The sequence below is a fragment of the Podarcis erhardii genome (genome assembly GCF_964252035.2).
Source record: "Podarcis erhardii genome assembly, chromosome: 3".
In the NCBI taxonomy this organism is placed as follows: domain Eukaryota; kingdom Metazoa; phylum Chordata; class Lepidosauria; order Squamata; family Lacertidae; genus Podarcis; species Podarcis erhardii.
In genome coordinates, this window is record NC_138507.1 from 79,240,775 (window position 1) to 79,268,292 (window position 27,518).

The window sequence follows — 27,518 nt, forward strand, 5'->3', positions numbered from 1 at the left end:
TGGATGTACAAGAGCTACATGTGTTATGTAATGGACCGTGCAGTCTGTAGTCATTGGGCCTGGCTTCATCTGCATTATTAACTGTATGACATACTTTTAAACAAGCACTATTTTATCCACATTTGAGCTGACTTTGAAGATGGTTTGGAAACTGCAGGTGGTGTAGAATTAGGTTGGCGGCTAGACTGTTGACTAGGCTTTGATGGTTGGAACATGCAACAATAATTCTGGCCCACAGTCAGCTCATAGGTTGAAGTGTTGAATGGGAAGCTGAATCTCAGTGCCCCCAACCTGTGTCCAGCATGCTAACCATTGCAGTAAATTTCACTCTTGGAGAAATTGGGGTCAATCCCTCCAAAAGTGCACTCTGGTGGTATAAATGGTGACAAGGATTTGAATCAAAACAAGACCACTGAAAACAACAGGGCAGTATAAGAACTCTTGGTCAAACTCTTCTTGGTTATCTAAATTCATGTTTGTATATGTGACACCACCACTTGGTTCGGCTTGAGGGCTGGCACATTTGCTTAAGTGTTGTTCCATAACTGAGAGCTTGGCATTCATAGGGACACAATCTCCTAACCACTTTTATACAAGGGTGTGTTCCCCCAACACCTCATACAGCCCAAACAAATGTTGGAATCTTAATTAATTAATTAAATAAATAATTTCTATTTATTTCTATTTCTATTTAGTTATGTATTTATTTATTTCTCTCTTTTCCATATATTTTGTCTCCTCTCTCCTACTGTCTCTCCTAAAGCAGGGGTGGAGGATTTTTTCTGGATTTCACCCCACCCCACCCATTTATTTTTTTTTAAATTCACGTATCTCCTGTTGCAAAACAAAGCTGCTTATCATAACATACTTGATAAGCTGTGTGCAATTAGAAAGTAGGTGCATTTAATCATGTAGAGAGGTGACCTTTTCCTTAACGATAGCCTCGTTTCATCTCTCAAGTCTAATATGAGGAAAATTAAAGGTGTAATATAAAGAAATGTGGACATTTTCAACACAAGAGAGGAGCTGGTGGTGATTTCATTTTGTCAAAATCCATCAGTAAGTCTCCTGTGGAAGCTTATTGTCCCATAAATTCAGAGATAACTTTGTGTCTGCCCCCACATTGCAGCAATTCTAACAGCAGTATATTGCTTTGCCAGAGACATTAGAATGAGGCAGCCAGCTAATATGCAGGGCACATCTGTTTGATTAAAATCGTACTTCAGTGAAAAGGTTGGGGCTACTGAAAATCTGCATCGGCAACATTGTCTAGTATAGAGGGAAATGATTACACTTCTTGTCATTTTCTTTTAAACATACAACAGGAAATGGAAGGTGACAGCCAGTTGGTATTCCTTCTGTTGCTTCTCATTAACTAAGTGCTTTGTTTCTGTCAATTTTGTTCCATGGTTTAGATAGCAGAATGTTTTCTCTGTTTTTAACCTTAGAAGTACAACAGGACTAAACGGCATTCCAGTCTATTACAAAGTTTATGCACCAGCTGTGTACATTCTTGCCCCAATTTCTTAACTATTCAAGGTTAAGCATTATTTAGAGCAGCCTTTCCCAACCTGGTGCCCTCCAGGTGTTTTGGGCTTCTGCTGTCATCAGCCTCAGCCAGCATGCCCAATGGTCAAGGGCGATAGGAGTTGTAGTCCAAAACATATAGGGGAGCAATAAGGTTGAGAGAGGCTGATTTAGAGGAAACACAATGACCTGACCAAAGATATTAAAGTATTTCTTTATAACCTGATAGCCTAATTTTCTTTTAATGTGTTGAAACATTTTATTGGGTCCATATCAAAACATTGTGAGTTTGGTTCTCCTTTCTGATGAAGACATTGCCTAGTAATTTGGGGGTCATCTCTGTTAAACGCCTGCCTGATGCAAAATATAGCTTACCAAAATCAAAGACTTTACTTGTAAATAAGGTTAGGGATGCTACTGTGATTGCTTACTTCCCCATCATTAAAAGAGCAATAATATAAAAATCTAGTGTGGTGAGAAGGTGTGGTGAATCTACATTTCATTTGCATTTTTTTAGAGGGGATCAATATTGCTCCACCTCTCTCTGCCACCTACAGACTTACTATTTTAAAGCATTCTTGTTTTATCACAGAACTTAATCAAGCTAGTAAGATGTTGAGGACTAGAAAGTAGCCAATGTAATTCCAATTTTCACAAAGGGGTCCAGTAGGGATGCTGGAAAATCCATGCTTGTTAGCTTCACGTATGTGCCAGGAAGACTAGTGGAAAGTATTGTTAAAGGTAAATTAAGTAAGCATATAGAAATACAAGCCTTGCTGAAGCATAAGCCTCATGAACTATTAGAGTTCTTTGAGAATATCAACATACATATAGATAGAGTTAATTTGGTCCACATAGTTAGTGTATTTGGACTTTCAAAAAGCTTTCAACAAGGAACCTAATCAAAGACTCCTGAGTACCAGTCATGGAATGAGAGGAGAGTTCCTCTTGTGAATCAGGAATCGGTTAAATTGCAGAAAGCAGACAGAAAGAATAAATGGACAGTTCTCCAAATGGAGAGATGTAGGGAGTCCCTCAAGGATTGATACTGGGATCTGTGCTTTTTAACTTGCTGCTGAGATTCAGTTTTATATTTCAGCAGCAATTTATATAATAGTTGACGATGATATTGAAATTATTTCGTGACTGTCGTGAGATCTAAAGGGACTTGGGAAATGGCCAATTCTGTTCTGATCTCCTCAGCCCAAATGTGGATTACATGCATTAATAGTTTCCCTTTTGTTTTTGTTTCAGCCTTCATGCAAATACAAGACCAGCTTTCCAAAAGGGAGGGCTAGTACTTGATGCAGCAGATGGTGTTAACATCTAGACTACGTAAGTAATATTTTACATGTACATAATATCCCTTTCTGAAAAAGGTGGCTCTAGACACCCTTATCATGAACCCATAGAGGCAAGTGAGATATCATGGGAGCAGGAGTAATTATGGTAAAGTAACTTCAGTGTCTTGAAATTATCTCCCTCCCCCAAGCACAACCAGCAGCTTAGCAGCTGAGGTGACAGAATCTTAATGAACATTTCACCTGTTGAACGTTTCAGCTGCTCAAAAGTTTTGAAAACACAGACCTTGAGACAGGAGGCTGTATTGAAAATTGTATTTAATGTCATGTGCGTTTGTCTTGTACTTTCTGTCCAGAGAACAATGAGTCTAGAATACAACTATGGTCAGTGGTACCAAAAGCCACTGAAATATTTGGGGAAATTGATAGGGCTTGAGACTGCACAATGCTAAGCTACAGAGCTTTCCAGCCAAAATACTATGAAATTCCATAATTTTTTTGTGACTAATATTTATATGCATGTGCCCCCATGTGGTGAAACTTTTGCTTTCATGAACTGGAAATATCTAGTGTCTTACATCCATAGTTGTACACATTTTATTATGTAAAAAATTAAGCATGCCAGTCCCATTCGCCTAATGAATGCAGAGGTTGTGTACTTCATTTTTATGTATTAATAAGTGGTGGTAGTTATGAAAGTAGCCTAAAGTGGACAGTTGTCTAGCTACTGCCTCTGACAGAATTAAGGGCAATCCGAAGATACAGATGACATAAGAGTGAAAATGTTACGACTAAGCTGCACTGATATTCTCCCACGTTGATTGATTGTAGGGGCTTCTTTCCTACCACTCATGCCCTGACCATATGGAACAAGAATAATAACAGAAAGACAATTAAGGATCTAAGAGCAACCATGCAACTATTTATTTTTAATGTGTCCTTAAATTACTTTTAAAGAGAGTATGCGAGCATGGGCAAAATCTTGCTAGAGCAATGCTACCGAGTATGTTTTGAGATTTTATTAATGGGAAATAATGTAACAAAAGTGTTAGAGCAAAACCTGATATACAGCACATTTTGTCAGTGTGTAAGCTAAACCTTGTTCTATCAAGACCAGTGCTAAGCTGCTCAAATGAATCCTGGAATGAGGCTTTACCCCCTGTTTCCACATACTGGAACTAGGACACAGAAGCTTGCACAGTAAAGCACAGCTGGCATCCCTAAATTACAGTTTTGGCATGTTAGCTGCAGTGCAATGTCTTTCTACTACACCACTGGGATTATTTTTAAATTCTAGTTTTAGAAGCAGAGCCACTGTCAATGTTCTGAGCCCATACATGTTACTTCCATGTGTATGTGGCTTTTCTTAAGCCATCTCCCCTCTCCTCCCCCCATCCACATTCAAATGGCAAATGTTTTGCAGTGCAACAACAGCATGATTCCTTTAGCCTAGTCAGCTGGTACATAGGCTCCACTCGCAAGACAGTTCCTTCGTTCTTCTTGCCAGCTTTGTTCTCCAGGCCCTGAATCCAACTGCCCCAATTTCTAACCACGTTCTATGGCTTCAGGCTCTGGGTGTCTGTTGCTTTATGGGTGGGGGCAGAATCGAAAATACTGAAAGAAAGTAAAGGCATCTGTATGAAGAGCAACTGCAGTTTTTTTCTTGGGAAGAATGGAGCAAAGTATTTATTTTTCCTCAGAACTCTTTCAGTGGGAGATTCCCTGCCCATGCATTCTAGGAACCTCATGATTAACACTGCATGGAGAGCTGTTGAAATGTGCTTGCCCACTATCACATTCCCTGTTGACCCCAACCCATGCTTCCCACGCATTCTCCCTTCAGCATGCCCAAGATCTAAAGCTGGTGAAATCTCTTGCATCCAGTTTTTAGCTGTTTGGATATGTCATGTTATCAATGAATTTTCACCTAGTGGGGACAGAGCTATGAGAAGTAAATGGAAGTAATATAAAAGACTGTGCTCTTCCTGATTTATTAAAGAGCTTTATGTTTAATTTATAGAAATGCTGCTGAATGTCATCTTTAATTTTTATAGGGTAAAAAGTAGAACATAAAAAGTACAGCGTACTGTAGCTGTTATACAATAACACCTTTGTGCATTAACAAAAAATTCAAGGACTGTAGGAAATGGGATTCTAAACCTATTTATTTGGAAACGAATGCTACTGATTTTAATGGCATATTTTCCAAGTAATAACTGATGGTTCTATTATGGCATCTACCTACGATAGGGGTAGCCAATGCTGTGCGCTTTGCATGTTTCTGGCCTCCAACTCCCATCGACCCTAATAAGTTGCAAATGACTGAAAGGTATCATTTTGACCACTATTTAGTAGTTTTGAGAGTGACTTATTTTGGAAGCCCATAATATTTGCACACTGCTTATCACATGAGCAAACTGGTTGAAGAGTGTCCATACTAGTGCTAGAAACTGCTAGAAATGTGTAGCCCTTATTAAGCTCAGCATTGGAACCTCAAATAATTTTCTTAAAACGTTGAAAATACTTCTGCTTACGTTTAAAACTTTGTATTAGTAAAGATTAGGTAAAGAAAACATCCGGTAGTAATCTTGAAGTAAATATGTTTAAGAAATCAAACTACTAGTATGAAAATTAATATTTACTGTCTGCATAAAAAGGTAAAGGTAAAGGGACCCCTGACCATTAGGTCCAGTCATGACCGACTCTGGGGTTGCGGCGCTCATCTCGTTTTATTGGCCGAGGGAGCCAGTGTACAGCTTCCGGGTCATGTGGCCAGCAGGACTAAGCCTCTTCTGGCGAACCAGAGCAGCGCACGGAAATGCTGTTTACCTTCCCGCTGGAGCGGTACCTATTTATCTACTTGCACTTTGACATGCTTTCGAACTGCTAGGTTGGCAGGAGCAGGGACCGAGCAACGGGAGCTCACCCCATCGCAGGGATTCAAACCGCCGACCTTCTGATTGGCAAGTCCTAGGCTCTGTGGTTTAACCCACATTGCCACCCGCGTCCCTTTCTATATGCATTTTGTTGACTTAATATTATGTACAACTATTTAAAAAAACTTACTGTTATTACTTTACAACATTGGTGTGCTGCCCCTTAACATACATTTCTTTGGGTAGCTGACAATAAATATGTAAAAAAAGTTTTAGAAACAAAATAAAACATAAAACCATAACAGCCCTGAAGTTAAAGAACAGCTTTTAACAAATTACAGTAGTTTCATTTCTTGCTCATGGTTCATCATGTATGGTGCACCAATTTGCCAGCGCATCAGCTCTCATTGCATTGGATAACAGATAAGTAGAATTGTTTTGACATTCCAGGCTCCTTACACACTCTCTGAAGTGCCTGAAATTTTAAGAGTCATCCTCAAGTACCATGTGCTATTTTGTAAATCTTTCAAAGCATAGATTGATACAAATGAAATTTATATAAATAGAAATATCTGGCTTTTGCACATAACACAGCTAGAAGTCAATTTTTTCTTGGAAGTATGTGAACAGTTTATATCAACTTATTTAAGAATATGTTTCATACATTTTTATTTGAAAAAGTTTTGCCTAAAGGGACAGCAGCTATAATTTAAATTTAGTCTAAATGCAGAACAGTGAAGATTGAAGGATTTGTTCATTAAAAATATTTTTCTAAAATGCAGTATGTTTATTTCCAGCACATTAACTTAACCTAGTATATTTGTATTACAGGATTCTTAAAAATTCTACATGATTAAAATATTGTAGTGTTCAATTTCTCCTTCTCCTCCAAAGGATGTCCAGACAGAATGGAAATCTGTATTAATATATTTAATTATATTTTAACCTTTATTGCTAATCTTAATATTAAGCTAATGTACACACACACACACACACACACACACACACACACCTCTTCTGGATTTAGAATTTTTAATAGGTTATATTTGTACATAAAATAAGTTCAGTGTCAATACAAAATCTACAAAATGTAGAATGTTTATGATACTGTTGTTAAGAAGTCACTTTAATTTGTAGATTCATTTCATGTGTAATACAAAAAGTAATGTCTCTGAAATTCATATTTGTTAGCTGAAGTATGAGTTTTGTTAGCCTGCAACACACACCTTAAAATTTATTTGAGAAGTGAACAACCTCTGAAGTCGCTCACACCCCCATGTCATTCCTTTCTCTGTTGTTCTGATTGTGGTAGAAAGAAAGAAGAAAGGGAGGTCTCCCACTCCCTCTGGGATAGTTGTCAGACAGGTTCCCAGGAAATGGGTTTGCTTCAGCCCAGAAGCTAACACCAGAACAGCAATTCAGATAAGGGGTGGAGGGAGGGTGTTTGAACAAAAGAAGAAAATGAGGAGCAGGGATTTGGAGGATGACACGACAGGGTTACATCAATGGAACCTTCCTTTCTGCCTCACTGTTTCACATTACAGTATTTAGCAGAGGGGAAGGATGGCAGGTAGAGAGTTTCCATCAGTGTTCAGATACCACAGTGGAAGAGGCAACTCGAGCGTTACCCTGTCAGTGGCCATGGTGTGTTACTTCAGAAGTTGACCTGGTCACTAATATTAAAATAAAGAAGGAAATGGATTTTTGGGGGATTTCTGCTTTAAAAGGAAATGCCCAAGTGCCAGCGGCGGAGCATATGCCCGTGCTGCCCAGGGCAGGGATGCTCCCGAGGGGGGGAGGGAAGTGGAAGGTGCCCTCCCAGGCGCGGGATAGCCGCTCGGGTGCACGGAGCGGCTTGTGCCCTGCAGCGGGGAATGGAGCGAGCTGCCAATGGAGGACATTTGGCGCGCCACCCACCCTCGACTCCCAAGCCTCCCCCAGCTGTCAGAATGAAGGCGGAAGGGGGGCAATGCCACCAGCAAAGCAGCACAGCTCCCCCTTCCCCTGATGGCTCAGGGTATGCTTGGGAGTCGCGGGCGGGTGGTGTGCCAAATGTCACCCCCCTCAACGAAGACACTTGGGGCAGTTCGCCCCCACCGCACCCCCTTCCTCCACCCCTGGCAAGGGCAACCTTTCAACTTTAATAATGGTCTGCCAGTAGTGCTTTCTCTTCCAATCTCTCTCTCTCTCTCTCTCTCTCTCTCTCTCTCTCTCTCTCACATACACACACACACACACACACACACACACACAGAGCTTTCTGCAATTCCTTGCTTGTTTCAACTTGTGATATATTTTTCTGTATAGTATTTGTTTCCAAATCACTTGGTGGACCTAATATTTCCAGTAGCTTATATTCCAGCAATAAACACATTTTGCTCTCCCATAAGTAGAGAAAGTGTTTAGTCAATCTTATTTCTGTATTTTGAAACCATAATTAGTTTTACCCTAGAGGTCCTCTGAGAGAACGAAACTATGGTTTTTGAAGCTCTTCTTGTTAATAGTGAGGAAATTATTTTCATGGAACACACTCAATGCTTCTGACCTGTGTTTTGACCCTCATCAGATGCAGCATTTTAATACAGACAGCAAAGGATTTTTTTATTTGTTATTTTTTTAGAACTGACACCAAAGGAAGAAAATAAACGATTCAAGCCGTGACATCTAAAAGTCACATTTTTCCCTGTTTGTTTCATTTATCTTGTTTCTCCATCACATTATTAGCAAAACCACCAATATACTTGGGGCTATTTTTTCTAAAAGATAGGGGAAATAAGGAAAGGAGTAACATAAGCTATAGCGTTCCTATTGCTTCATTGGATGCAGATATAAGGTAGAATAATACTGTTATACTATACCACACAAACTTTCCACAAAAGATTAGAAAGCAAAAGTTAACATAATTTTGAAAAAACTACTCCAGCTGATCGACTTTTTTTTTGCATGTTCTCAGATGCTGATAGTAGAATTATGGGTGTTAACTGGTCATTTGAATTCGTGGGTATTTTTAAAGGAACATATTGAAGTGTTTCTGTGTCTTTAGATGATGGAAAGCACAGCGATGGGTATCTAAGTCATGGCCATTTCTTCTATGAAATTTTTTTTTGGGGGGGTGTCCCTAGTTTATCCAGGGTGCGGATTACTGTGGGTTTATTTTGCAGAATGGCAATAAAATAGCAGATCCCTGCTAAAAAACCCTCCTACATGGATGAAAGGACTGCAGACTATGATCCTTTCTAGGAGGCTTTAGAAAAATGGCCTGTCTTGGCAACCTCCTAACTTGTAAAAGTCACTTACCAGCACATTGTTAAAGACTAATCTTGCATTCAGTTAAATGGTGCCTGTCTATGACAGTACAGAATCACAAGAGATAGTAACAGATGTTCCATAGGCCAGGCCTCGCCACTCTGTTTTGCGTGGCTATACCAGGTTTGAGAAGGATAAGGCGATCAGTTGCTGCTAGTCACAATGACTAGTCACACTCCCTCAAGTCTCAGAGCCAGTATGCTTCTGAATAACAGTTGCTGGGGATCACAGGTGGAAAGCAGACCCTCCAAGTGTCCCTGTTTTCCAGGGACATCCCTGATTTAAAGAAGCCATCCTTGTTTCTGATTTGATCCCCGGAATCTCCTGCTTTCCCCTAGGATGTCCCTATTTTCATTGGAGAAATGTTGGAGGGTATGGAGTTATCCGAACCCTGAGCCATCTGAAGGCAATCCTGTATAGGGAAGGATTTTTTTAATGTTTAATGTTTAATGTTTTATTATATTATTATATATGTTGGAAGCTGCCCGGGTGCTGGGGCAACCCCAATAAGATGTGTGGGGTATAAATAATAAAATTATCATTATGGAACATTATCGGAGAAATGTTGGAGGGTATGGGAGAGGGTGTTGCTGTGCTTGGCTTCTGCTTGCAGGCAATTCGTTTGCCACTGTGAAAACAGGATGCTGGACCAGATGCTTCTTTCTTCTGATCCAGCAGTGCTCTTATTGGGTTCTGAATACTTGTTTAAATCTTTCAGTTGTGTCTTGCTTTGAAGAATAGGAACACATGTTGTATTTTGGGGATTCTCAGGAAGCAGCACGTCATATTTTCTGTTCTTGTGGTAGATAAAAATAGCAGTCAGCTGTCATATAGCTATCAGAATGGAAAAAAACTTATTATATGACTTGGACAGTGGGCCAGGTTAATGGTAATGTTGAAGTAATTGGTCCTGGTTGAATTTCTTTAGGACTCCTTCCTGTGGATCCATATAACAATGGTGTCATACATTGTACATAAAAAAAGGAACTTGGGGATAGCAATGAGGAAGTATTGCTTGGAACCATTCATAAATATGTTCGCATACTATGGAAGCTTGCAAAATGTTACTAATCTGAAGGCATCTTTTCCCACTGAGCAAACCGAGGTACCTGTATGTAACTTGCAGCAAAGTTACAAGGAACCAGGCAGAGGGCCTTCTTGGTATTGGCGCCCGCCCTGTGGAACGCCCTGCCACCAGATGTCAAAGAGAACAACAACTGCAAGACTTTTAGAAGACATCTGAAGGCAGCCCTGTTTAGGGAAGCTTTTAATGTTTGATGGACTACTGTAGTTCAATATTTTGTTAGAAGCCCCAGATGGGCGGGGTATAAATTATTATTATTATTATTATTATTATTATTATTATTATTAAAGCTGAAAATTGTAAAGTTTACAGGTGAGTCTTGTGCCTGAAACAATTTGTCATAAACAAAAGTGGGGGGTTGGGTTAGAAACCCTTTCAGTCCATCTGTTTTTCATCATAAAAGAACAGTGCAGAACAAACTATTCTTTGACTATGCCATAATCTAGTCAATGTCAGCAAGATCAAATGAAGGTTACAGTAGGATTGCTATACGTTTGGAAGTTACATTTAGCATTTGAAGTATTCAGCCCAACCCTTATCTTACATTGCTGTTGTTGTTATGTTGTGTTGTGTTGTGTTGTGTTGTGTTGTGTTGTGTTGTGTTGTGTTGTGTTGTGTTGTGTTGTTGTGATGTGATGTGATGTGATGTGATGTGATGTGATGTGATGTGATGTGATGTGATGTGATGGTATGGTATGTTGTTATGTTATGTTATGTTATGTTATGTTATGTTATGTTATGTTATGTTATGTTATGTTATGTGTTATGTATGTCTTCTTACATTGCAAATTCTTTTGGGGTGCCTCATGAGAAATGATTCATGTGAAATTGTTGTTGTTGTTGTTGTTGTTGTTAAAGTCAAGAAACATCAGTATGTCATGAGGAGTCAACAAGACTTACCAAACTACGAATGTAATCAAAAGCCCTAATAGCGCCCAAATAAACTAATAAAATACATATGTATTGGACATGACCTCAAGTTGTTAGAAATTTCACTTTTTGACTATATATGAGAATCTGCAATACTAAGTCACAGTGAGTTTAGTTTACCTCATCATGATGAAAACATGCAATGGTATTCTGAGCTACTAAGTCTGTGCTTCCACAATGTCTGGTACCAAAGACTTGCCGATTTACTTCCTAAAGCTATGAATTCTTATTTTTAAACCTCTAGTTATTGCTTTAAAGAATTTTTCATCTACTGACTATACTCTTACAAATACATTTTCCAGGAGCTAAAGGATTGCTAGCAAGGTATTTCCTGAAGAATGCAAACTATTCCTGATGTGTTACTAGTTTATTTCTAATCAGTCCTTAAAACACTTGAGAGAAAAATGATTGTACAGCTTTCAGTTTCAACATCATCAAACATGTGTATACAACTTCCAGCTTTTGTTGAATTAAACTGGAGTGTGTTGAATTAAACTAGAATGTTAAATCTTCAGATTATTTATCAAATGTTTACAATTTTCACATCATAGTCCTTTGTTGGTTAACAAGCGACTCATTTAGAATAACTAGCCTCCTGCAGCCAAAGATCTGGCTGGCTACTTCTTCACAATATTTGGAATTCATCCTACTCAAGCTCCTCACTGCCTCTTAGAACTCCTTAATCTGAGGTCCCACAATTTCCATTATGTGTCTTTTGTTTGCGCTCCTCTAGTTGCATTTAGGGTGGGTAGGTAAGTAGAGTAGCGAGCACCTGGAAACATGTTGGGTTGTGAACACTTCACTACTCACTTGCTATTATTAGTCATCTTGGGAGGTTGCTGCATGGTTTTCTGCAACCAAGGCCTGGTAGGTGCCACCTTCTGAATGCTGGCACCTGCCAAGTAGCATATCATGGGTTCCCTTTATGGGAAGATGGCTATTTGCTGTGTTATTTTTATAGGAAAAGAGGTGCTGGAACTCACCATGAATGCCTCCATTGTTCTGTTATAATGGCAAGGGCACACACCTGAGAGGTGCCTGAGTTCCGGCGCGTTCCAGCTGAAGAAAGCCCTGGCTGTTTGCCTCCTATCATGCCAGCTTGGGTGATAGAGTTTATCTAGGATGGAACTTATCTAATACTGAATCTTGAGAATTACTTACTGATAAGGAAGTAAGAAAACCTGGCGGTGGTGGGTGGCTGCTTTTGGCACACGTTCATTGACTGTGTGTTCTCATCTAATCTTTATTGATTGCAGTGATGCAACATCAACTTACCTGTTTTCCTTTGAAAAGGTGAACAGGGTAGGCGCAGATGTGCACATGTGTGTCATTGCAGAATGAACGATGTACCCTCTGGATTGAGCACGCCCACCTGTTGATGGATCTGAGTCTGTGGCAAGTGGTAGGGATTTGAAGGCAACACTACATTTACTTACCCTGATCCCAGGAAGTGAGCACCACGTGAACAACACCAAGGTTAAACAGAGAACATTTTGGGGGATAAATGAGATCCCTTCTAGTTTCAACGTCTGAAGCCCTGCATGTCTTGAAAACTCAATACCTAATGCTCCTTTCTGTATGTATCTATCTCCATTCTTTAGGGTTATCTACAGGCACCCTTCTTTGTGTGCCCCCTTAAGCTCAAATCCAGAGGGTGGCCACAAGAGAAAGTTTTTGTTGGTGTTTTTTTTTTGTAAAGGACCCCAGCTGTGGCATGTTCTCTCTAGGGAAGCTTACCTGCCACACTACCCTTTTGGCGCCAGACTTAAGTTTTTTTCTGTTTTCTCAGGCCTTTTAAAATCTTGATTTTAGTAACTAGGATATGGCTGGTGGCTTTAAGTGCCTGCCTTAGATGGTCATTTCACTTCTTGTCCTCTTTATAGTATTTTATTGTTCTAGTCTTTTGTATGATTTTGTACACTTGTTGAATTTTTTAAAAAAGATTATTGTGAATTTTCATCTGTACCATCATCTTGCTGTTACGTTTTATTTTTCTGTCTTGATGCCTGGAGAATTTATTTTATGAGGAGTCTCAGAAGCACAGAAATAATAATTAATTTTCTCCCTCTTCAAATGGATTGATTCCCATAAATCACATTTTCACAAGTCTGCATTCCATCTGTCCATTTTCTTGATAGAATGAAAAGCAATAAACTGCAACAATCTGCAAGCTTCTTCAAATAAAGGTCTGGGTGACATCCTGAAATTAAAGCTCAGTGAAACTTTCTATTGCAGTGGAACTTCAGTTGATTTAAGCCTACATGCAGAGCAAAATCTAGGAAGAACAATTTCTTCTGAAATTGGCATTATGTTATTTCTTGTACTTTTATTTATTATGCAGTTTTAATTATGTATTTTTTCGGGATTGTAGTTTATTGATATTTTGCCAGCTGACCTGGGAAAGTACTTGTGAAAAGTGGTGTATTTATATTTAAATACATATTTCCCATGATGATGATGATATATTGTCAGCACACATGGTGCTTTACTGTTAAACATAAGCAAAAAAGATGCTGCTCAGAGGAAGGGTAGTGTGGGTGGAAGCAGAAGCCAGAAAATAGTGGAGATGTGAAAATGCAGTTGCACTTTGATTTCAGTTATGTGAAGTCTCAGTTCTGCTCTGAATGTGATATCGGGCTTATTGCCAAATGTGATGGGGCAAATCCAGCTATTTAAAATGTGACAGCTACTAGGAACTTGCAGCCAAAAATTGGACTATTTGGTACGAATCAGTATGCATAATCCAACCTCATTCTCCTCCTCCCCCCTCCCTTTCTAGGGTAGTCTGTTCACAGTGCTACAATGTTAGTGAAAACCACAACATTGGGAACAATGGGACAGTGACTATTACGGTTGAGCAAAGAAATGTAACCGCAATGACTTGCATACTATGGGTGGTGTTGGGTAGAAGTGGCTGGACGTATGGAACCGAATAAGGAGCAAGTCATGGGGAAGACCCCTGCAGGGGCCAGCTCACATGGCAGATAAGGCATTGGGCTGGATCCTTAGTTGAGCAGGTGCCTTGTTAAAGGAGTCCAGGAGTGGTGATTCTGTCCAGGAGCTCACACAGGGGCCGATGGGCCAAACCCCCTTTCAGAAATGGTGGTCGTGGCATCCGGTCCATGTCAGGGGTGACTCCCCAGCACAAGGTCAACCCCACTGGGTTCCGATCAGCCAGCATTCAGGCAGCTTGATACATGCCCAATGCCTTGCCCAAACCTTCTTGCACCTGCAATCAATAAATTATACCCAATGCCAATCTCTTGTGTTCATTTCTATGATCTACCCCACACTAGGCTGCAGGCATCATCACACACCCCTGACAGCAACTGGAACCAGAGTGCAGCCTCTGCATTGCAGGCAAGCAGGATTTGGTTAGATAAGGGAAACGAGGAAATCTGGGGTTGTGAGATCAGGAGCCAAAGGCCATAGGTTTACCTTGAAGAATTGCATAGAAGTGTGATTCTGCAAGGTGGAGAGAGGAAATAGAATTTTATATTCTGGAAGACGACATGTCTGGCTAGAATCCTGGACAGAAGGACTTTACACTGCAACGTTTTGTTGCAGACCCACTTTTAGTTAGATAGAGTAATAGCCTGTCCATAAAAGAAGGTTCATCTAGCATTTTGCCCTTTGACACTCTACTTCTTCTTTCTGTTTCATAATAAAGTAACTCTTCCATGGAGAGTGTCTTGTGGGTGTTCTCCTTATTAGTCTCAGTGCCAAGGTGTCATATATCCTTTATCTCTTTCATAATAGTTAGACAGAGATCTTTGTACTTTCTTACTTTGTTTCTTTTTCCACTTAGGGGCAGGGAAGCTTCTCTGATCATTTTTATTTCTGTTTCCGCTTGGTGCCAAATGGACTTCTTTTAGAGGAAAATTAGTAATACTTGCCTAATGTAATTGATAAGAAAATCAGAGATTGATATTTGGCAGCTGAGTTTTAATTGCATTTATAAGTATATCCCAGAAGTGTTTTTCTGAGTTCAACACCGAACATTTAATTTCTAGAACTGTCACAGAACAAAGCTTACTTGACGGACTGACTGAATGGCTAAGGAAACATTATTATGGGCTTTTTTCTCATCCGGAACTCTCCGGAACTCAGGTCCGGCACCTCTCAGATGGGCGCCATTGCTATTATAAGAGAAAAGGGGAAGTGTTCATGGTGAGTTCCAGCACCTCTTTTTCTAGAAAAATAGCCCTGCTTTTGGGCATACTTTTGGGGAATCACTTTATATGTATCCGTTTCTCACTAGGTGCCAATAGTTAAATTACATTTGAATGAGCTATAGTGATTCAAATTTTGTTGCAATGGTAGTTTTTCTTTTTATAAAGAGCATAGCTTGGTATTATGTGTCGAACTTCAATGCTGATCTTTTACTCCCATAACTCCAGAAGGGCTCAATATCGTTATTGCACCTGCTTTTCATCCCCTGTAAGTCTATTTCACAGCCCATTTGTGAAGCCTTAAGGTGAAATGGTGACTGTCTCCTACTAAATTCATGGCAAATCAGAGTCTGACTCTCTGAGATCAGAGACTAAGCAATCTTATTATATCTGCCAGGATTTTCGGGATGTTCTTTTTGGAAGAAAGTTCAGAAGCTGGAGAAAGGTAAAAACAAAATCCATATATTGATATATGAAGCTTGATCTTGATGGGACTGGCATCTTGCCTCATCATTATTTTTGTTACGTGCTTGAGAGATTCACATAAGTCGTAAAGGAGTTATTCTATGTGTGTGTGTCACAATTTGACCAATTATTGTAACACAAGAGATCTTTTTAAACTCCAGAAAGTAGAAAGCGGACAAGCTTGGCATAAAATGCAAAGTTCTCATACTTTCCCATGAAAGTTAATTTGATTCACTTATTACAAGATTTAAATTATGAAAATATTTCACTAGTAAATGAAGAAAATGAAGCAATAACTTCAGAATTCAATTTATGTTTTGGAGAGAGAACTCTCTGAGGTTTCTTCATATCTGCCTTTGATAGGGTTATTGTGTGACAACTATCAGCAAAGCTGTTAAATCCTCAGATATTGATTGAATTATCTGTCCTTTTGGAAAGTTTTCATAGAGGCCCAACCTTTCTTATTTGGGCCACAGACTTTGTTTTCTAACTCTGAATGCTAGAATCTTGTTTTACTTCTTGGATATCTTATATAAAAATGTGAACACATCCCTGAGAGTAAGCCCTTCAGCCAAAACTCCCCCACATCTTCAAAGCTCAAAATGCCAATAGATGTCTCCTCCATTCTCAAGAGACATTCTCTGAACTGCCTTCTCCATTAACCATTCTGATAAATCTTTAAATCTGGGTGTGCACTTGTGTGGTACTTAATAATGCATTTTTGGAATGGATTAGCAAAGTTTAGAAAAGGAGGGTAGTTTAATTATTTTTTATTTTTTATTTTTATTTGTATAAAATAAATTGAATCTTATCAGGCTTCAACATTTCCCTTCCGGGGTGGGATGGGGAGAAGAATCCAGTAAGTAGGATAAACCATAAACTTAATGCAGAAAAGATTGACTTCAAATTTTGCAGTGAGATACTATATCACTAAAGAATTTTTTTCTAAACAATTTCTTCTTCTTCTATCTGAAAAGGGGGAGGTGAGAAAAAGTTCATTGCAATGGAGGAATAGAATTTACATACAGAGGCATGAATATTTTAAACACAGACTTTAAAATCTTAACTTCTTTAATATTTTCAGTTTTACATATCAGACAAACCATCAGTAGTAATTCCAACTTCAGTTAGATAGGGAATAATGCAATGGGGAATTTATAATGCTGTCTGTCTTGCCTCAAACAGATGTTTGAAATGTTTGTAACAACAACAGAAAACACATGAAAGATGATGTGTCTCTTCCTGGCAGGCCCCCCCACCCCCAAGAAACCCCTCTGTAGCTGTTTGTATGAGGCTTTGAAAATGAATTTTAGCTTAGGGTTCCCAGACATCCCCAGTTCCCAGGGAAAGTCCCCGGATTTGCAGATCTGTCCCTGGACAAATTCCATCCCCAGAATGTCCCCAGATTTGTAAATCTGTCCCTGGGAAATGTGGCAGCGGCAGCCTCAGCAGCCCAGAGCCAGCCTAGCCTGATCGGGGGAGGCTCAGGAGTCACGGGCAGATGGCCATTGCCCAGTTTTTTAAAACTCTGTGCATTTATGTTTCACAGGGTGCGAAAGAAGGGCTTTGCACTTTAATACAATATGCATGTGTGCTTGGGCCCAGGGTCTTTTGCCTCACCATCTCCACTACTGACTCCCTGTTGCTATTCAGCTTCCAAAAAAGAAAAAAGAAAAAAAGTGTCCCTGGATTCATTGAAAAAAATCTGGTAACCATATCTTAGCTGCCACTATGCTTGTCTGTGGAATTACAGTGCAGAGTGGAAACAACGAAACCCTGTGCCCAAGTGCATCCTTGCTCCTTCAGGGCCTGGCCTCAGCCTAAGCAAGTCATCCTTCTGGCTATACTTCCACCTGCTGCCATCCACCTGGAGATATGAAAGAACCCCAGTGAAGAGTCTGCCTCTTCTCCACCATATACTGCTGGCATTCTGCTGGTTTCTGTTTGAGTCATTGAGCCCTGTCTTTATACATGTTGAAATGCAGGAGGAGAAGTGGGGGTGCAACCAGACAATTCCACCTGCAAATTGTGTTGGTCGAGCAGGCAGCATATGTTACAATTTTAAAAAAAATAAAATAAAAACAAGTAAATAGTGAGGAGAAAGAGAGGAGAGAGAGAGAGAGAGAGAGAGAGAGAGAGAGAGAGAGAGAGAGAGAGAGAGAGTGTCAAATTTTGCTTATCCTGCCCTGGTCCAAAAGTAATAACTTTGCTATGTAACACCCCCATTAAACTACACTATCAGGTCAATCACAGGTACACCAATTTTTTCCTCTTGGCCCCACTAGGCAACCACATGCTATAATCAAGGCCAGGCTGGATTGAATATCCAAGCCGCCTGCCTTTTTCAAACTGAGCAATCCTTTTCCTAGGTGTGGCTTTCCTATTGGAATGCATCCACTCTTCCCAGACCCAAAAAGCCTTGCAACAGGTGCTTGGCAAAGGACTGTTTTATTTTCATGTGATGTAAATAATTGTACCATGAGCTGTGCATATTTTACAATCATTAAAATGTCCAGGCTCTAAGGGAGACATCATAGTTTGAAGCACTTTGCTGAAGTATTGATAAACTACCATCACTATGCAGTTCGCTCTTAGGAATTGCTTTGGGGCACCTATTTCAACTGAAAAGCACGCTGTCAAACAAAATAGCTTATGGAATTTTCTATTGTCTCTTTTATAACTCACTATTATGAAGAAAAGTTTTTTCCCCCAAGCTTGGATTTAATAACTGCAGCCCAGTTCCAAGTTATTAATGGATTTATAAGATTACTGATTCCCAGGTGTACAGCGGGGGGGGGGGGGGACTCTCCTATTTGCTTTTTAGGAACCTGATATTACTTTTGTTCCTCTGATATGCCCTCCCTTTTTTCCTTATATTTATTTCAGAAAATAGGACTTGGTTGAAGAAAACTGGCGATTTTATGCCTTTCCCATAAAAAATATAAAAATTTACAAAGTACAAATAGCAACGCCATAAAAGGCAGAGCAAAACTCTTTCAGGAACCCAAAACAGTGCAACTCCTGCAATCTGTCAAAACTTCACAAGAAGGAATTTGAATGTTGAGTGACAGAATTCTACAACTCACATGCCCAACACCTAGTTGGAGATGTCGTCTTGCCTTAGATCAGGGGTCGGCAAGCTTACCGAATGATGGGCCGGTCCACACTCCGTCCGTCGGGAGGATGGGCCAGAGCGTGTGCGCAAGCATGCTCTTCTGGGTTGGAGGAGCATCCGTGCTCATGCACACACACTATTTCCGGCGCTTCTCCATCCCGCACGCGTGTGCACACACTATTTCTGGCGCACATCCTGGTCGGAGGAGTGCCAATGCGCATGCACACAGGCGCCATCAACCCAGAAGTCGGTCCCCGTGCCGCACTGGTAAGAGGGGACAGCGGAGGGCAGCAGGGGTCACCATGGGCTGGATAGACGAGCTCCATGGGCCGCTACTGGCCCATGGGCCTTAGGTTGCTGACCCCTGCCTTAGATGAACCTTTTGCTCATGAAAGGACCTCCCTGTAGCTGAATCAATGTATTTATTCCTTACAGGTCAGAGGATAGGCTCAGATGACAGGTGCACTTCGCTCGTGAAAATAGTGGCCTGGTTGTTAGCCGCACAACACACAGTTGCAAACTGTGCATGTCATGGTGAGCATCACAAAATGGTTAAAAGGATTAAAATTCTTCACTTTTTGCCTAAATGCTTGAATGTTCTGTTTGAACAACCTGCCTACATTGCAGTATAAGCACAAGGGCCTATTTCATGCTGTCTTGCAGTACATTACACCCTTGGAGCAACCTGATGCTGAAGGTAGTAGAAGTGCTTAGGGCGCAGAGTTTAGATGCCCATTTCCCCACTTCCTCTCCAGCAGTGTTCTGTTCCTATCCTTTCAGCACTTAAAATCAAGTGGAGGTGACACAGCACTGAATCAGCATCAATTAGAATGGCCAGTAACTGACTCCATTATGCCCCTTCAGCCATGGCTTTGTGGAGAACTTCCAGATGGTTGAATCTGTCAACCACTTTCTTTGGAATTCACGTTCTCTTAAGGAGTTGTTCAAAACTGGCAATTTGTTGTTCAGTTGTTTTAGGAGCAGAAATCACCTCACTGGTTGTCTTGAAAAATGTTCTCTCTCTTTTTAAGGCTCTGAGATTTACGAGTTAATTAGGCACCTCTTTTCTTCCTAAATTGGCTTTTCATATCTAAGGTTTAATGATCCAAAGCCAAACAATAGTGCCAGCACATGGCTTTTTAATTTTTACCCAAATCATTCTTATGTTTTTTGGAATGTTTTTAATCCTCCAGTCACTTGGTTCACCCTGAAAGCTTGACTTGCATGTATGAAGTCTGTGGGAAAAAGAATTATCTTAATTTTTCATTCAATAAACCTCTCAATGAGAAATCAACATTTCATTACCACCTTTGTTTAAAATTAAGATTAATGTTTTAACATGCCTACATACATTCAAGAGTATATTTTCTCTGGATTTCTTGGCATGAACCATTGACACATTTTTCTTTTATGTCTATCATTCTTTTCCCTAGGAAGTAACATGCCAGTTGTTTACAAAAAGAATAACCTGATTTGAATAATAATAATAATTTCTATATTTACTGAGGTGGAGATGTGAGTATGGCAGGAAAGAGATGACAACCATAGATGATAATGTAGGTTTTTCACTAGTTGTTTCAACTTCTTTTCTTTTCTTACTTTTTTCTTTTCTTTTCTCCTGGACAGTGAATTAGTAGAAGTAACTGATTTATTGTCCAATTTGTTGCCCAATGTCTTTGCTTGTTGAGAAAGTTATCATTCTGACATGTAAAAGCTTCCACACAGAAAACAATTTTACAGTGGTACCTCGGGTACCAGCTGCTTCAGGTTACATACGCTTCAGGTTACAGACTCCGCTAACCCAGAAATACTGCCTTGGGTTAAGAACTTTGCTTCAGGATGAGAACAAAAATCGTGAGGCGGTGGCATGGTGGCAGCAGGAGACCCCATTAGCTAAAGTGGTACCTCAGGTTTTGAACAGTTTCAGGTTAAGAACGGACCTCTGGAACGAATTAAGTTCTTAACTTGAGGTACCACTAGATATCCTTTTACCACACAAGATTGCTTAGCTTTGGTACCATTTAAAAAAAAGGTTTCTTTATTGTGTCATCCTAGTCAAACAAGAGAGCATGTAATGAATGTGGTGATGTCATACTAATCAGATTTGGTTATGTGATAATATCGCTAAAGGCAAATTAAACTGTCTCTTTGACCTCACTTTGAGTCACATGCACTGCATTGCCCCCATGATAGAGGGGGCCCAGGGTCAAGTGAAATCAGTGCCCTGTGCGTTGGAGAGCCAGTGTGGTGTAGTGGTTAAGAGCGATAGACTCGTAATCTGGGGAACCGGGTTCGCGTCTCCGCTCCTCCACATGCAGCTGCTGGGTGACCTTGGGCCAGTCACACTTCTCTGAAGTCTCTCAGCCCCACTCACCTCACAGAGTGTTTGTTGTGGGGGAGGAAGGGAAAGGAGAATGTTAGCCACTTTGAGACTCCTTCGGGTAGTGATAAAGCGGGATATCAAATCCAAACTCTTCTTCTTCTTCTTCTGTGCGTGCGTGCCCCGCATTGTGTGCGCATGATGTCAGCGCACACCACAGTGTGTTGGCACTGCATGCGCACACCTGGCAGTGTGCATGTGTGGCCGCTGCAGAAGTTGGGGGCCCTCTGAATTAGAATTTTGTGGGGGCCAGCCCCCCATATTTGGCACCCCTGCTTTGACTAGATGGAGGGAAAGTGTATACCCAATTCTTTTTTTAGTTCTTGTTTTTAATGGGTGCTGAAACCCATATCTTGATGAAAGTGCTATGGATGCCAGCACAAAATGGCTGCCACGGGCAGCCACAAAATAAATAAATAAATAAAAATGTGATGGTACTCTGAATCAGTGAGTTTGGTCACAACCCCACTACCACCACTGCATACACTGTTTGCTAGGGCAACCTTGCAGATGCTGGTGGACTTGCTGTCAGGGTATTTGCTTTTTGCTTTTGCCTGTATGCACCGCACCACAATATTCTAATCCAATTCTAATCATACATAGTTCCATGTGATGAGCTGGGACAGAACAGAATGTGCTTTAATTTAAAAGCAAAGTTGTAAATGGACGACACCTGCACCTCCAGATGTGGATGTTATCAATTGTACTACATTGACTTTGCATGATGGTTTGCAAGAGTTCATAAACGGTCATCTCATTCACTATACCTAGTCAATCCTAGTAAATGTAACAAGCTCCAGAGTTCCTCCTGTTGTTGTAGCTAGGGATGGAGTAGGGATGCAATGTGCTTCTGATAACCTGAGCATCTAGGAAATGCGGTGATCCACTACCACCTTCTGCACCCCTGGAACAGTGAATTTCTCCTGAAGGATTCTGGCAACTACACATTTTGGGTTCACTAACAAGGCCAGCCAAAATGCTAAGACCCTTTGAGTGACAACACCCAACACACTGATTCCTCCAATTGATCAACTGTGTACAGCCAAACTGTACAGGTTCCGCATAAATCACAAGACCTAAAATAAAGATACAAAACAACAGCAACAGCAACAACCCCCCACAACCTCCTTCCACCACACCCTAGCCCAAGAGTCTGTCCAGCACCCTCAGCTTTTGTAGCTGGAGTCAGTCTTACCCCTGCCCTCCCAGGCCAGGTGGGAAAAGGCCGGAAAGGCAGGAAGCAGATCTTCCAGGACTCACAGCCAAGATGGTATCTGGCTTTTCAGCAGCTTCAGCTTTCAGTATACACTGATACTGCTGAATATTATATTAAAGACTATGGCTGTATCATATTTCTTCTCCTCTGATAATCTGACTTGAATGTATCGGGGACTTTGATCTTTGTGAATTCCAAGCTAAATTGACCTGAGCTACTCTTTCTCAGCTAATGTGTGGGCTGAAACGTAGTTTTTCAGTAGTAGTTTTTCTTCCTGTTCCAATGCAGATCTCAGCTCAAAACAAGAGAAAATACATCCAGAATGCATATTTGGGGGTGGGGGGGGGACTATTTAGAAATGTTTATTTTGAAAGTAAGCATTTTCTTTAAATACTATCTGAATGCATTTTTCTCTGTAGATAATTGTTGATTGAAAAATACATTTAATGCAGAGATTTCCATGGTAGGGGAAGAACATTTTTCCAGTTCTCAATGAGCAGTGCATTTTCTGTGGAAATGGCAGCAGATCCTTGCCCAAGGTAGCACATCAGTTATAGTAGATAGTACAGAAGAGTATTGCAAACCTTATTAGAGAATAATATTATAATAGAAAAATCTTATTTCTATTTTTAAGAAGACAGAAATCATGATTAGAAATCTGTATGAAATCCAGAATAATGCAGATTGAAGGTACAATTAGTAATCTGGTAGCAGGTGTATTTGCAATGAATAGGGGGAAAAACTGTTTTGAGTTGCTGGAGAATTGTATATTAATTCAAAAGGAAGGAGGCACTGCAAATTCTTAAATGCTCATGAAGTTGTTTAAATTGTTAAAGCTAAATTAGATTGTTATCTTGCCACTCCCTATGACTTCTTTAAACTAGCACTGCACTGCAATTGCCCTCCCCTTTTAATAACAGTAATAGCATTAATAACTATTTCCTGTTTGTGGATTGTGGCTCAGAGCAATTCTTTCTACTTCTTGACTTCCAATATTTGCAGTTTGTTTCATGCAGAGCTATTTGCAAACTGTTGCCAGATTAGACTTGAAGTAAGCTGATTTTTATCAAGCCACTGGGTAATTCTGACCATTTCATCTGACAATTTTAGTACTGTACCATGGCAGCTGACCTGTGTAAGTGAAGGATTAGAGTAGCATCAGTATACTGAGAAATATTTTTGGAAGCATTCTTTCAGCACGTGCTCATTAAAGGTAAGAGAAAAATCTATTGCCTTTTGTGTTTCAAACAAAAGATTTACCGAGTTCTGTTGGCATTTTCAGTTTTGTTAAACAAGGAGGCTATAAAATAATGGGGGGTGTTACATAGCAAAGTTATTACTGTGATGCCCTTCCCATTAACGATTAAGAAAAGTATGAGTATCTGTCATAGGTTTCTTTGGATAAACTACTAGATTACTGCTATTCAGACATTAAATGTGTGTTAAAACAAAACGCAATATATATGCTGCGTGCTTTCCATTTAGCTTTACAGTGACATTTTTCTTTTAATGTTGTTGTTGAATGAGAGCACTGTATTTTCCTTAGGACAGTTAGTGTTTGATTAGGAGTAGATAATCCTCCATACAAGTCAATAAGCCTGAGAGGATTTCAGCAGATTGTTATTAACCCAAAATCTTGTCTTTGCCTGTCCCCCCCCCCCCTCTCTCTTTGGTTTCCCTTTATTCACTTTTCCTAGTCAGAAATGGTTTCACATTCCAATAAAGAGAGAGACTGCTTTGATTGAAATGGTGTTCTTATTGGACAACTGATTCTGTTTGCTTGGCTTAGTCACATAGAGGAGATAGAGGTAGCTCCATCCATCATCCCCTGGCACCACATTCTGAGAAGCAAAAGAAACGGTGTCAGAATATATTTTTGCATTCATAGAGAGCTGTTTTTGTACTTGATTTTTTTTTCTTTAAAAACTTCTCCTGGATGAAATTTAATTTTGAAATCCCTGTTTTTCAGAATAACTGAAATGATAACATTGTAGAATAATGTAATGCCACAGGTTATAGTTAGTCCCTGTGGGTTACTTTATGCAATTTATCAGAGAACACAGAAGATATAACTCCTGCATATGTTTGGTTTCCTATTTACATTTTGTGCCATAGTTAATAATACAGGATACAAAGTTAATAATACAGGATACAACTTGCTTTTAGCAAGTATTTCTCTATTGAGGGTGGCGGAAATAACACCTGAAGCAGCCTTTGTTAGATATTCCATTTTTTTGTTGTTATGAGCTTAAAAGGTCTGAAACTCAGAGATGAGTAGCAAGAGGTTCAAACCCATTATTCCATCAACATGCATTAACACTTAGTTTGTATTTTTTTTCTGTTTGTGTTTGTTTGCTTTTACAGTTCCATTGCATTCTTGTTTAAGAGCTGGCTCAAATGTTTATGGGTTGTTTGCCATTTGGAATTAACAGGTTCAATTCATACACTGTTATTGAAATGGAAATTTTTTTTAAGAGTTAGGTACACATAGGTCGAAAGCATGCATGGAGAGCCACATGTGTTTTATGTAGCATATTTGAGTAGTATGGGTTACAAGGACAGCAAATACCTTTTGCTTTCCAAGTGCAGATTTAATTCACAGTACAAGGGGAAATACCTTACTGCTTGTAGTGCGAGCTGACTTCATTATTTAAAAATCGAAATATGCACACCCTCCCAAATCATTATTTTAGTTTCTAAATGTTTATGTTTTGTATACAACTCCTGTTTCCAAGATGGGAGCAAATAAGGCACATTCTTCTTACTTTGTACATTGTTTAAAATGCAGTATTTGTAATCCTAGAGAGAGATGTCACAGAAGCGATGCAGTTCAATAAAGCAAATGTGGTTTAATTTAGACAACATGCTTTTGTGATTAGGTGTGATTAAAGTATCATTTTCATCCTGTGAAGTTATTGTCTTTTTTTGGAACATCCTCCTATAAGGAAAGCCAGACTGAATATTACTCATCACGACACACCATATGGTTCTTAGTTGGTAGAATTCAAAAGCTGTTCCAGGGAATCTGTTATAGTCACAGCAGGGTAATGCTGTGGCTAACTAGCTGGCTTCTTTAGTGCAGGCATTGTCCTGTTTTTGCTCTCCAGGGGTCTCACTCATCAGCTCTGGGTTATTTGCAGTGTTGTTCCCAGCAAAGATGTTCCCCAAACAAATGTGTGCTTGCTATGGTACCACTCATTTATGAGATTTGATGTGATTATGTGAAGTATATACCACATGATAATGTGTTGAAGGTTCTGCAGTGTGTGTGTGTGTGTGTGTGTGTGTGTGTGTGTGTATGTATTACCGTATATTGTATTGTATTGTATTGTATTGTATTTTATATTATATTATATTATATTATATTATATTATATTATATTATATTATATTATATTATATTATATTATATTATATTATATTATATTATTAACCTTAGCCCTATCCAGGGTTGTGCATCTTGCAGGGAATTTATTGATCATAGAATTCAGCATCTTGAATATTTCAGGTCCATTTTGTGGTTCTGAGGGAAATTTTGGGTATGTTTTTGGGGAAAACTTGCAAATTATGAGAAGTGGCAGTGGTCACTGGCCACATGACACTGTTTCTTACCTTTCAATGATTAGCAGAGTTTTGAACAAGGTTATCTGTATGAACAAGTTTATCTGCTTAACTCGAATAATTAGGCTCCAGGATTCTGCCATACCTAGCACAGACTTTGGATAACTTAAGCGTTGTGCAGGACTGTGATTTTTAAAAGATAATTTGTTTTGTTTATAAATTTTTAAAAATCACTTTTTAATACATTGCAAATCACTCTTACCCCACCCCCAGGCCAGAACTGTACATGATTTTAATCAAAGTTTTACAGTCAGGGTGACAGCGATTTTGTCAAAGCCATCCGCAGCAGGGATTTTAATCTAGGTTTGCTTGAACTTGACCTATATAGATTGTGGTGCAGAGAAACTGTGCTGATGCACCTACTTGAACAAGATAGCCATATGCCAAAAATTGGACATTCTAGCTGCTATACAAGCCACACAGCTTAATTCATATTTTTTCTGTAGTTTGGTACACCTTCTTTAGTATCATAACCTCATAGAGTTGCCTTGTTGTTCTCACATCTTCATTGTTCCTAAGTATCAAGTTAACATTTAAAAATATGCTTTTAGGTGAATGTTAGCCTTTGTTGTCCTTTTTTTGGGGGGGGATTGCATGACCAGGTTTTTTTTGGGGGGGGGGAGAAAATGGAGTAGGATCCCAGGAATCATACTTCTTCTTTTCTTCTGGTTACTTTTTGTTAAAGTGTAGGCAATAGTCTCCAGCGGAAGCTGCCTAAGGACGGCTTCTGGATTATGAGCATTACTCAGTGCATTACATAATGTCATTTGTGCTCAGATGATTTAGTGAAATGGGTAAAAAGATGGAAAAGGAAGTCAGGTTGACTCTGAAATAACAGTTGAAGGGAACTCTCAAGTTAGTAATTCTGGTGGTGCTCTAAACTCAGATTATGATTATTATGATTTGTTCACATACTTTCTTTTTAAATTTGGCAGTGTGTGAATGTTTTGTTTAGTAACTGTAACACTGGAAAACCTTGTTCTTTTTATTGGGCAATGAAATATTTTCCTTTGGAATCATTGCTAAATATCCATATCACAGTCATCTAATTTACTCTGCACAGGCATCTATCATTGGCTGTTTGCATATTGCTGGCAGTAGAGAATTTTGGTAGGACTGCCCCACTGTATGGTAGTCCATTAGTCCATGCTTGTAAGTTAGAAACCAGGGCTGTTTAGTGTTTTTTAAATGTGTTTACATCAATATACCGCCTCTGATTTCAAGTGGACAATAACTTTATTAAGCCAATACCAGTCTTGTATAATCACATCAAAGGACTGTAACATTACTAAGAACTAAATGTTCAAATGTTAGGTTTCAGCAACTGAATTTTTCACAATGAACATGTAAAGTTGGATAATGTTGGCCACCCCACCCTCTTCTTAATATTGTTACACATGCAGTAAGTTGAACACATGGAAGTCAGAAGCCACATGTGATTCTTTCCCCCTTCCACACAGTCAGTGTAGCATGTAATGTGCTATTCTTTATTTTGAGAATGGCTGTATGAATGGTTTATAAGGGAT

At 39.6% G+C, this 27,518-nt stretch overlaps 1 protein-coding gene across 4 annotated transcripts in view; it reads left to right on the forward strand.

Annotated features, from left to right (window-relative positions):
* CHRM3 (cholinergic receptor muscarinic 3) overlaps positions 1–27,518 on the forward strand; it is a 230,554-nt gene that overhangs the window by 122,740 nt on the left and 80,296 nt on the right. For 3 of the 4 annotated variants that reach the window (XM_081856359.1, XM_081856357.1, XM_081856358.1), the window contains one exon: positions 2,782–2,862. The gene's annotated coding sequence lies outside the window, so the exon portion shown is untranslated. Of the gene's footprint in view, positions 1–2,781; positions 2,863–15,593; positions 15,642–27,518 lie in introns of all 4 variants that reach the window. The other variant, XM_081856360.1, reaches the window with a different exon arrangement.